Source organism: Anomaloglossus baeobatrachus, chromosome 7, assembly GCF_048569485.1.
Source record: "Anomaloglossus baeobatrachus isolate aAnoBae1 chromosome 7, aAnoBae1.hap1, whole genome shotgun sequence".
In the NCBI taxonomy this organism is placed as follows: domain Eukaryota; kingdom Metazoa; phylum Chordata; class Amphibia; order Anura; family Aromobatidae; genus Anomaloglossus; species Anomaloglossus baeobatrachus.
The window spans coordinates 74,862,472-74,873,271 of NC_134359.1; positions in this window are offsets into that span (position 1 = coordinate 74,862,472).

Below are 10,800 nucleotides of genomic sequence, written 5' to 3' on the forward strand. Positions count from 1 at the left end.
TTGCCGGTTCGTCTGAAGCTTCTCCCCGACCTAGGGTCCGTGTATCCTGACGTGCCTTCGGTCTCTTGACTGGTGATAGGACCAGGCTGCTGACCGTCCTCCTTGACGGGTTCCAGGCACCTAGCCTCAATTCCCTGCGACCAGGGGTCTGACTCCTCTAGGTCCAGACCACCGTCTGCGACCTAGTCTGCTTCTCCCCTGGGAGCTACAACTCCCAGCTTCCTCAGAACTCCTCACAGCTCGAGGGTTCCTACTTGACTCTCTGGACTCCTCCCTGTCTGACCCCTAGGTGGGCGGCCTTATACCTGCTTAAGAAGCCCACTGGTGTGCCTGACAGGTGTGGTGCAAGATGTAGCTAGGATTTGTGAATGCTGGTGGAGGCAGCACTGCAGGTTAGGTTCTCAGAACCATGGGGGTTTGAGTCCTGCACGGGAAGGGCAGATTGTGCAGAACCCTGTGACAACCCGAATAGTCCAGGGCGTCACATAAGCAGCTGGCAGAGGGCAGCCCCAGGGGATCTGCGGTACCCCAGCAGCTGGCGCCACGGACACAGTACAGTCTCTGGTGGAAATGGCAGCAGCAGCAGGCAGAGTAGTGGATTCATCCGGGATGGATTGAATACAGAGATAAGCGTCAGCAGCGACCGATGTGAATACTTGCAGTTACGGATATTGGGGTAGGAGGCCAGTATGGATAGAAGCGACAGCAGCAGGTCAGCAAATTGTCACAGCACTGAAATATAAATAATGTCAGCAGCAGCACAAGGGACCTGAAAACTAGTAACGTTGCTAACTCGTTGACCAGGCACCTCCCAAAGGGTAAAGTACCTGCAGCCTCTCAGCTGACCTGAGAAGCACTTCCGGGTTAGGGTACGCTGGCCCTTTAAGAAAAGACACATGGCCGTGCACAGCCTTCGGGCAGAACCAGGAAACCTGTGAGATGTAAACAGCCTCCGGTAGGCAATAGTATGGACCGGGGTCAGGGCGTCCACCACAGGACAGCCAGTAATGTGAGAAAGCCAATGTCCCTGTAGAGAGAGGGGGCAGGGCAGATCCAAGTCTGACCCTCTTCTGCAATGCACAATTGCCATGCCCCATAGTGAGTCCATAATTGAAGTCCTTAGAATCATTAATAAAGAGGTTTTGCAAGGAAACATAAAATTTAGCTACATAAATAGAGGACAGATGAAAATTATGCCGCCTTCAGATGCCACTTTACATCATCACAAGCCTAACCCTTCACAATAATGACCTCCATACACAACTAAATCTGGCCAAACCAGTTTATATTGGGGGGTCAAATTAATTGGGTGGTTGGAATGCAATCGCTTGAACCCTTTGTTTGGTGAGGAGATTGCTAGTTGATTTTGGCAGTGGCTCTTTTGCAGAGAACACAGGAAATCTCGTCCGAGCTGGCCGTTCCTATGTATGGGAGAGTAAGAAGCAGGGGTGGACATATCAATATCATTGGTGAAACCTGTGCGGCCATACAGGAGCTCAAGAGGCCAGGGAGTCCATTTCTACCTTCAAAACAGGTGGAATTGTGTATTTTGATGAGCTTTTGGTTAGAGATAAGCGAACCAGTTCAAAATTCAAGCTCGAACACAGACTAAAAAAACAGAGTCCGGGTTCGAAGTTCGAGTGAGTTGCTAGTGCAAACCACTCAAGCGAGCAGCGCTGTGCTTGGGTATGAGTGATATTCAACCCTGTGCAAGCCGCGTGCAGTGTTTGAATGGCTCGTACTGGGGTTAAAATCAGCGTGATCAGATGTAATGTGCACACACAAAAAAATAAAATTGAAAAACCTCTCCCACACTCTCCCGGAAGTGTTCTGCTTATTGCTGGCTGCATATGGGCAGAGACACGAACTGCCCAATCACTGACTTCCGTTGAGGTTCGGGTCAAGTCAGGATCACAAACAGAACCTTATCTAAGGTTCGACTGTGCCCTCTGAATTGAACTTCCAAATGTCCACTCATCTCCACTTTTGGGCTGCAAAGGGCCCATATACTGTCCTTGCACAGGGGCCCTCTTCTGTCTGTGTTCCGTCAGTGGTCAGAAGAGATAACTGTTGAATGAACTATAGTTCGAAAGATAGCTTCTTGTCATGTATTGCCAGCTTACAAATCAGAATCAACTTCACTTTTAATATGTTTACACCCATTCTTATAAGGCTGAAAAAATTATACACAGAAATATTTTATCCCTCAGATCATGATCACATATTCACTGACAATCTACAGGGCATGGAGAATGTTTTTCCTTGTGGAGAGGGCCAAGCCATAAGAAGACTTATAGACAATGCAATGCTTCTGTGAGAAATTAAATATGTAAATATCCTCTTCAAAGAAAAAGATTAGAACTCTAGAGCTATGGGGGGGGTAGCAATCCTAAAGCCTGCTTTACACACTTCAATAAATCCTTCAATCCGTCGTCGGGGTCAAGTTGTAAGTGACGCACATCCGGCATCGTTCGTGACGTGTTTGCGTGTGAAACCTACATGCGATCGATATTGAACGAAAATACGGTGATCGCATACACGTCATTTATTCCTCATACATTGGACGTTTGGTAGTACGAAACTAGTGAATTGTAACGTGTGACATCCCTCATACGATTTTGATGTCTGATGCTATGTGCGCAGGTGTGCGCTCTGCACCGCAGCTTAAAAAAGGTCTGCTTCAGAGCGCAGCTGAAAAGCTGCGTTCTGAAGCGCCTCACAATGTCTGTCATGCACTAATCTCTGTCAGTCCGTCACTATCTCTGTCCCTCTCTCTCTGTCCATGTCAGTCTATCCCTCTTACCCCCTCTCTCATATACTCACCGATCCCCGATCCCCGGCGCGGCTCTGCACGGCATTCACACTGCTCCGGCGGCTTTTACTGTTTTGAAAAAGCCGGCCGCCCATTAAACAATCTCGTATTCCCTGCTTACCCCACCCACCGGCGCCTATGATTGGTTACAGTGAGACACGCCCCCACGCTGAGTGACAGGTGTCACACTGCACCCAATCACAGCAGCCGGTGGGCGTGTCTATACTGTGTAGTGAAATAAATAAATAAATAATTTAAAAAAACGGCGTGCGGTCCCCCCCAATTTTAAAACCAGCCAGATAAAGCCATACGGCTGAAGGCTGGTATTCTCAGGATGGGGAGCTCCACGTTATGGGGAGCCCCCCAGCCTAACAATATCAGCCAACAGCCGCCCAGAATTGCCGCATACATTATATGCGACAGTTCTGGGACAGTACCCGGCTCTTCCCGATTTGCCCTGGTGCGTTGGCAAATCGGGGTAATAAGGAGTTATTGGCAGCCCATAGCTGCCAATAAGTCCTAGATTAATCATGTCAGGCGTCTATGAGACACCCTCCATGATTAATCTGTAAGTGACAGTAAAAAAACACACACACCCGAAAAAAATCCTTTATTAGAAATAAAAAACACAAACAAATTCCCTCATTACCAATTTATTAACCCCGACAAACCCTCCATGTCCGGCGTACTCCACAGTCCTCCAGCGTCGCGTCCAGCTCTGCTGCATGGAGGTGACAGGAGCAGCAGAAGACACCGCCGCTCCGGTCACCTCCACGCAGGTAATGAAGACAGCCGTGCGATCAGCTGATCTGTCACTGAGGTTACCCGCTGTCACTGGATCCAGCGGTGGATGCAGCGGTGGCCGCGGGTAACCTCAGTGACAGCTCAGCTGATCGCGCTACTCACCTCAGTTGCTGACTGGAGCTGACCGGAGCGGCGGTGAGTAGCGCGATCAGCTGAGCTGTCACTGAGGTTACCCGCGGCCACCGCTGCATCCACCGCTGGATCCAGTGACAGCGGGTAACCTCAGTGACAGATCAGCTGATCGCGCTACTCACCTCAGTTGCTGACTGGAGCTGACCGGAGCGGCGGTGAGTAGCGCGATCAGCTGAGCTGTCACTGAGGTTACCCGCGGCCACCGCTGCATCCACCGCTGGATCCAGTGACAGCGGGTAACCTCAGTGACAGATCAGCTGATCGCACGGCTGTCTTCATTACCTGCGTGGAGGTGACCGGAGCGGCGGTGTCTTCTGCTGCTCCTGTCACCTCCATGCAGCAGAGCTGGACGCGACGCTGGAGGACTGTGGAGTACGCCAGACATGGAGGGTTTGTCGGGGTTAATAAATTGGTAATGAGGGAATTTGTTTGTGTTTTTTATTTCTAATAAAGGATTTTTTTCGGGTGTGTGTGTTTTTTTACTGTCACTTACAGATTAATCATGGAAGGTGTCTCATAGACGCCTGACATGATTAATCTAGGACTTATTGGCAGCTATGGGCTGCCAATAACTCCTTATTACCCCGATTTGCCAACGCACCAGGGCAAATCGGGAAGAGCCGGGTACTGTCCCAGAACTGTCGCATATAATGTATGCGGCAATTCTGGGCGGCTGTTGGCTGATATTGTTAGGCTGGGGGGCTCCCCATAACTTGGAGCTCCCCATCCTGAGAATACCAGCTTTCAGCCGTATGGCTTTATCTGGCTGGTTTTAAAATTGGGGGGGACCGCACGCCGTTTTTTTAAATTATTTATTTATTTATTTCACTACACAGTATAGACACGCCCACCGGCTGCTGTGATTGGGTGCAGTGTGACACCTGTCACTCAGCGTGGGGGCGTGTCTCACTGTAACCAATCATAGGCGCCGGTGGGCGGGGTAAGCAGGGAATACGAGATTGTTTAATGGGCGGCCGGCTTTTTCAAAACAGTAAAAGCCGCCGGAACAGTGTGAATGCTGTGCAGAGCCGCGCCGGGGATCGGGGATCGGTGAGTATATGAGAGAGGGCTGCTCAATTCAGTTACTCAGGGGATTAGCGGTCACCGGTGAGTCCTTCACTGGTGACCGCTAATCAGGGCGCGACACAGACAGAGCCGCAGCATGACCATGAAGTCGGGTGAAGTTCACCCGAGTTCATTCTGACAGTGCGGCTCTGTCTGTGTCTGCTGTCATCTGCCATTCAGCTCTGCTACATGGCTGTCTGTGTCTGCTGTCAGCGGCCATGTAGCAGAGCTGAATGGCAGATGACATAGTAAAAACGCATCCCTACACATTACACACACTTGGCAAGTCAATAAATAAAAAAAAAAAAGGGTGCCCAATGCATACATCACAGAACACATGATCTAAAGGATCGCACACAAAATTGATCAATTTAACATAGACTACTAACGCACGTGTGACAGCAAATGAACGACCAACGTGAAATCTCATTCAATCGCATATGCGACCTGGGCGTGTCACATCGCATACGAGATCGCATACCTAATTGTAAGGTGTAAAGCTGGCTTTAAAGTCAATATTGATCCTTTAACAAGCCTTGCCACATAACTTAAGATGAAGGGAAAAACATCCCAAGACACGTGTCTACAAATAAAGTGTCTCGTTTGGACTTCCATCCCAACTCATGTGGCAAGGGTTGTTATAGGGGTGATAATGTCTTTTAATATTGCTACATCCAATTGGTGGCATTAGGCTGGAAACACATCTATGCGAGTAAAATCGGTCCGACTGGGCTGAAAAATACTCGGCTGATTTTAGTTCACGTTAGGTGCGAGTGCAACGCAAGTGCGATGCTTTTTGCTCGCGAGTGTGTCGCGTTTGCGATGCTAGTTTCATGCAACATCTTAATTCTATAAAAGCTATTACACATCTGTCATTTAATTTACCTTTAGGAATGTGATGTCAGATTCATCTGTTGAATATTTAATGAGCGAAGTTACTACCACACTCGCAAATGTGAACGCTGGTGCGCGTGTGTGATCCTACTTTTAATCCCCTTCCATAGGAAATCATTGAGAAAAATGGTGCGAGGAACTCGCAAAAAAGCAGCATGCTGCGATTTTTTTCTCAGTCCGATTTGGACTGAGTAAAAAAATCGCAGATGAGAGCTGAATCATTTACTAACATGTGTCCGATTCCAATGCGAGTTTTTCTCGCATTGCTCTACTGCGAGAAACTCGCAAGTGAGAAGCAGCCCTTAGGGCGGCTTTGCACGTTGCGACATTGCACGTGCGATGTCGATGGGGTCAAATCGAAAGTGATGCACATCCGGCGTCGCAGTCGATATCGCAATGTGTAAAACCTTTTTGATACGATGAACGAGCGCAAAAGCGTCGTTATCGTATCATCGCTGCAGCCTCCAACATTTCCATAATGCCGGTGCAGCGACAGGTGCGATGTTGTTCCTCGCTCCTGCGGCAGCACACATCGCTGTGTATGAAGCCGCTGGAGCGAGGAACCTTACCTTACCTGCCGCCGGCTGCAATGAGAAGGACGGAGGTGGGCGGGATGTTTACATCCTGCTCATCTCCGCCCCTCCACTTCAATTGGCCGCCTGCCGTGTGACGTCGCTGTGACGCCGCACGACCCGCCCCCTTAGGAAGGAGGAGGGTCGCCGGCCAGAGGGACGTCGCACGGCAGGTATGTGCGTGTAAAGCTGCCGTAGCGATAATAATCGCTACGGCAGCTTTCACTAGATATTGCACGTGCGACGGGGGCGGGACTATCGCTGCAGCATCGGTAACACATTGTTACCGATGTCGCAGCGTGCAAAGCCCGCCTTAGAGTTCTAGTCTTCTTCCTCTCTGAAGAGGATGGTATTATATAATAATCAGTAATCATAAGTATCTAACACATTTTTTGGCCAGGTGGATACATTTTCTGAAAGATCAGTTGACCAGTTATCTAATTTTGGTACAGGATTGATTTTGGACTAAAAGGGGTTCTCCAAGAACGTAATAAAATGGTCCCTGTCACATAATTCAAATGGCAGCTGTGATAGGAGAAAAAAAATTGTTTTCCTCAGCTGACTCCACAAAGAGAACTAAAGCGGGTGTTACATGCAGCGATATCGCTGGTGTAAGCACCCGCCCCCGTCGGGTGTGCGTCACGGGCAAATCACTGCCCGTGGCGCACAACATTGTTAGGACCTGTCACACGTGACCTACCTGCCTAGCGACGTCGCTGTCCTTTCTAAGGGGGTGGTTCGTTTGGCGTCACAGCAGCGTCACTAAGCGGCCGCCCTATAGAAGCGGAGGGGTGGAGATGAGCGGGACTTAACATCCTGCTCACCTCCTTCCTTCCGCATTGCCGGCGGCCGCAGGTAAGCTATACTTCGTTGCTCCCGAGGTGTCACACATAGCGATGTGTGCTGCCTCGGGAACGTTGAACAACAAACTGCATCATCTACAATCAACGATATTTTGAAAAGGAACGACGTGTCAACGATGGATGTGTGGCGCCCTGGACAAGCCAGGGGCCACAGAGCACAACACCCACTCACCCCACACTCCCAGCAGGCACACCGAAGTCAGACACAAAACCCTTGTTGCCTTAATAGGGGGGGCTGATGATCACACCAGGGGGTGGGCCAGGCGGTTGGTCCCGCCCACCGAGGAGTTCACAGTCCTGGAGGCGGGAAAACAGACAGTCGAGTTTTGACAGTGAAAGTGGAAGGAGGAAAGTGTGGTAGTGGAGCAACTGACTGAGAGCGTCCGGGTGTGTGGCCCGGGCGGAACAGCAAGGTTGGCAGACGGTGGTGACCGTCTGCAGGAGTGGCCTATCCGAGTTACCGTAAGGACCGTGGATGGGTGGTGGCCCGGCAGTACCGGACCGGTACACAAAGAGAAGCCAGCACCATCTGGCAGGGGCTTTTCGGACCCCGGCAAGGCTAGGAGTCGCCGTGAATTTGCCGAATCCATTAGTGAAGGGGACCTCCTGGGTTTCCAAACAGTCAAGTCCCGACAGAAGGCAACAGTCCAACCAACAGAGGGAGACACCGCCACCGCCAAGGCAACCGTTTCTCAGGGCCAGCGCCTGCGGGCAAAGAGGGGCTCCTCCAGCCCATATCCAAGCTGGGGAGCGGGTTACCGGTGGGAACCCATCGGAACCATCAACCGTACTTAGGTGCAGGGAAAGGCAGTCACCATCAACCTGCCGGGAGAAACAACACCGCAGCCGTCTGTGGGACCCGTCCATCCAGCCGAGTGTTTTACCGAGAACTGTGTCTTCCTCATTGGACTGAGTGAGTACCACCGTGCCGTGCGGCACAGCGCTGCCCCTGCGACCCTGCACCTCGCCAGACCCCGTAACCCGCCTGCCATCCATCCCTACCCCATCACCGTGCCCCGGGACAACCAACCCCCTACCCATGGAGGGGAGAACTAACAACAAAGCTGCTCCCTGTCACCGCTCCCGGGATCCCCGTCCAGAGCAGCGGTGGTGTCACCATTATCACGGACAATAAATCCCCACAATCAATCCAAACCCCCTTTTCACTCACGGGCGAGGAGCGCCGATCGAGTCCCCGGGATCCAGCCCACCGCTCGAGCCACCACCGAGCAGCAGCACCAGCGGCCGGACCCGAGCAGTTGGAGAGCGCAGCGTCCCCTCCTCCGCCCGCGACAACTTGGCGTCACGAACAGGATCTTACCGCTCTGCCATTGAGTAGAGGTGCGCCTTGTTATTGCCGGAGGTGTCCGGCTGAAAATTTGCCGAAGCCGCCATCTTTGGCGCGAAGAGTTCCCGCTCGAGCGTCTCCTCGAGTAGTAGAGACGCGAAGGCCAAAACCCCGCCCCAATAGAGGAGGAGCCGGAAAGAAACTAAGGGGGACGAAATGGCGTCTGGCCGCATGTAGCTCGCAGCTATACAGATAGGGACGCCGGGACCCCACGATCCGCTGACCCCTGCAAAGAATGTCCGCTCCACCTAGTTATGCGGAGGCTACCGAGCCGGTGCCCGGGACAGCAGCATGGCTGAGGGCCCGAATGGCAGGGATCTGCCGACACTACCGGAGCCAGATCTGTAGGCTGATGGAGCAGTGGACCGCGGAGGTGGAGGAGGTAGCTGCAGTTGCACGGGTGTATGGAATGGAGGCCATGATGGAGGAGCTGGTGAGTGACCCACGTCCCTGTGTCCCCGAGAGACCGGCCGTTGTGGCTGAGGGACCCGGTCTACCCCTGGCCCCCATGCCGCCTCCATCCTCCTTGCCCGTGCACCGCGCTACGCCTGGCCCGTCGGGCGTACACCCCTTCGTAACAGTGGCCGAGAGAGTGGTGAGCCTGGAAGCTGCGGCAGCTGGCGGCAACCCGCCTGGCGCAAGGATGGATGATAGTGATTCCGGGCCTGACACCGAGCCCGTTTCGGAAGAAGATGAAGGAGTCGTCGCTCTGCATGACATGGAGGCTACTTACATCCCCCGGAGTGGAAATAACGGGTATCGGGCGGCCCTTCCTCGCCGCGCCTGCTATGTGCTGGAGGGGCTGGTGCCCGTGTTCTTCCACCCAGAGCCGGGTGGGGAGGACGAAGGTGCACCATAAGGGCAGCGGAATGCCGTTGTCACCGTCCCCGTTGGGACCACTACTGTTTAAAGTTTTGAAAGTTTTGCAAAAATGATAAGGATAATCTACCGATGAAGTCACCTGATTGCCATCTGATTTACTGCTGATTGAAACCGGTTGTTGCCGGCACCGTTGTCCCCGTTGGGACCGTTCAAAAAGTTGCATAAAGAACTCTTTACGAACAGGCTCGAAAACTTGCAGGGCAACCACAAACTAGTGGCATGTAAATAAAAATGTTTGTTGTGGCTTCCACCGTTACCGCCTCCGGAGAGGCAGATTGGAGGAAGGGCCCGCAGTGGAGTAGGCTGGGGCCCAGCCACCACCGGAACCGGTGGCAATCCTCTGGGGGTTTCAGGGGTTTCCCATGGACGTGGGTCCTTTGAAAAGGACAGAACCCACTCGGGCAATTTGTGCTGGACTGGGGTCAAGGGGTGCTGCCTGTTTGCTTAGGGGCAGCATCAGGGCCAGGTTGCTTGGGTGGGAGAGAGTGGAAGCCGTAACCGTTTGCAACCGTAACGTTTTAAGTAAGAGTACCTCCCGATGTGGGAAGAAGTTATTATAATTGTATGTGTGTTACCGTTTTTCTATTTTTTTCAATTGGTGAAAATAAAACCAGTGATGGATGGGCAGCCCGTGGACGGTCTGCATTTAACTAAGGGGGAATGTGGTGCCCTGGACAAGCCAGGGGCCACAGAGCACAACACCCACTCACCCCACACTCCCAGCAGGCATACCGAAGTCAGACACAAAACCCTTGTTGCCTTCCTCCAGGGGCTGATGATCACACCAGGGGGTGGGCCAGGCAGTTGGTCCCGCCCGCCGAGGAGTTCACAGTCCTGGAGGCGGGAAAACAGACAGTCGAGTTTTGACAGTGAAAGTGGAAGGAGGAAAGTGTGGTAGTGGAGCAACTGACTGAGAGCGTCCGGGTGTGTGGCCCGGGCGGAACAGCAAGGTTGGCAGACGGTGGTGACCGTCTGCAGGAGTGGCCTATCCGAGTTACCGTAAGGACCGTGGACGGGCGGTGGCCCGGCGGTACCGGACCGGTACACAAAGAGAAGCCAGCACCATCTGGCAGGGGCTTTTCGGACCCCGGCAAGGCTAGGAGTAGTCGTGAATTTGCCGAATCCGTTAGTGAAGGGGACCTCCTGGGTTTCCAAACAGTCAAGTCCCAACAGAAGGCAACAGTCCAACCAACAGAGGGAGACACCGCCACCGCCAAGGCAACCGTTTCTCAGGGCCAGCGCCTGCGGGCAAAGAGGGGCTCCTCCAGTCCATATCCAAGCTGGGGAGCGGGTTACCGGTGGGAACCCATCGGAACCATCAACCGTACTTAGGTGCAGGGAAAGGCAGTCACCATGAACCTGCCGGGAGAAACAACACCGCAGCCGTCTGTGGGACCCGTCCATCCAGCCGAGTGTTTTACCGAGAAC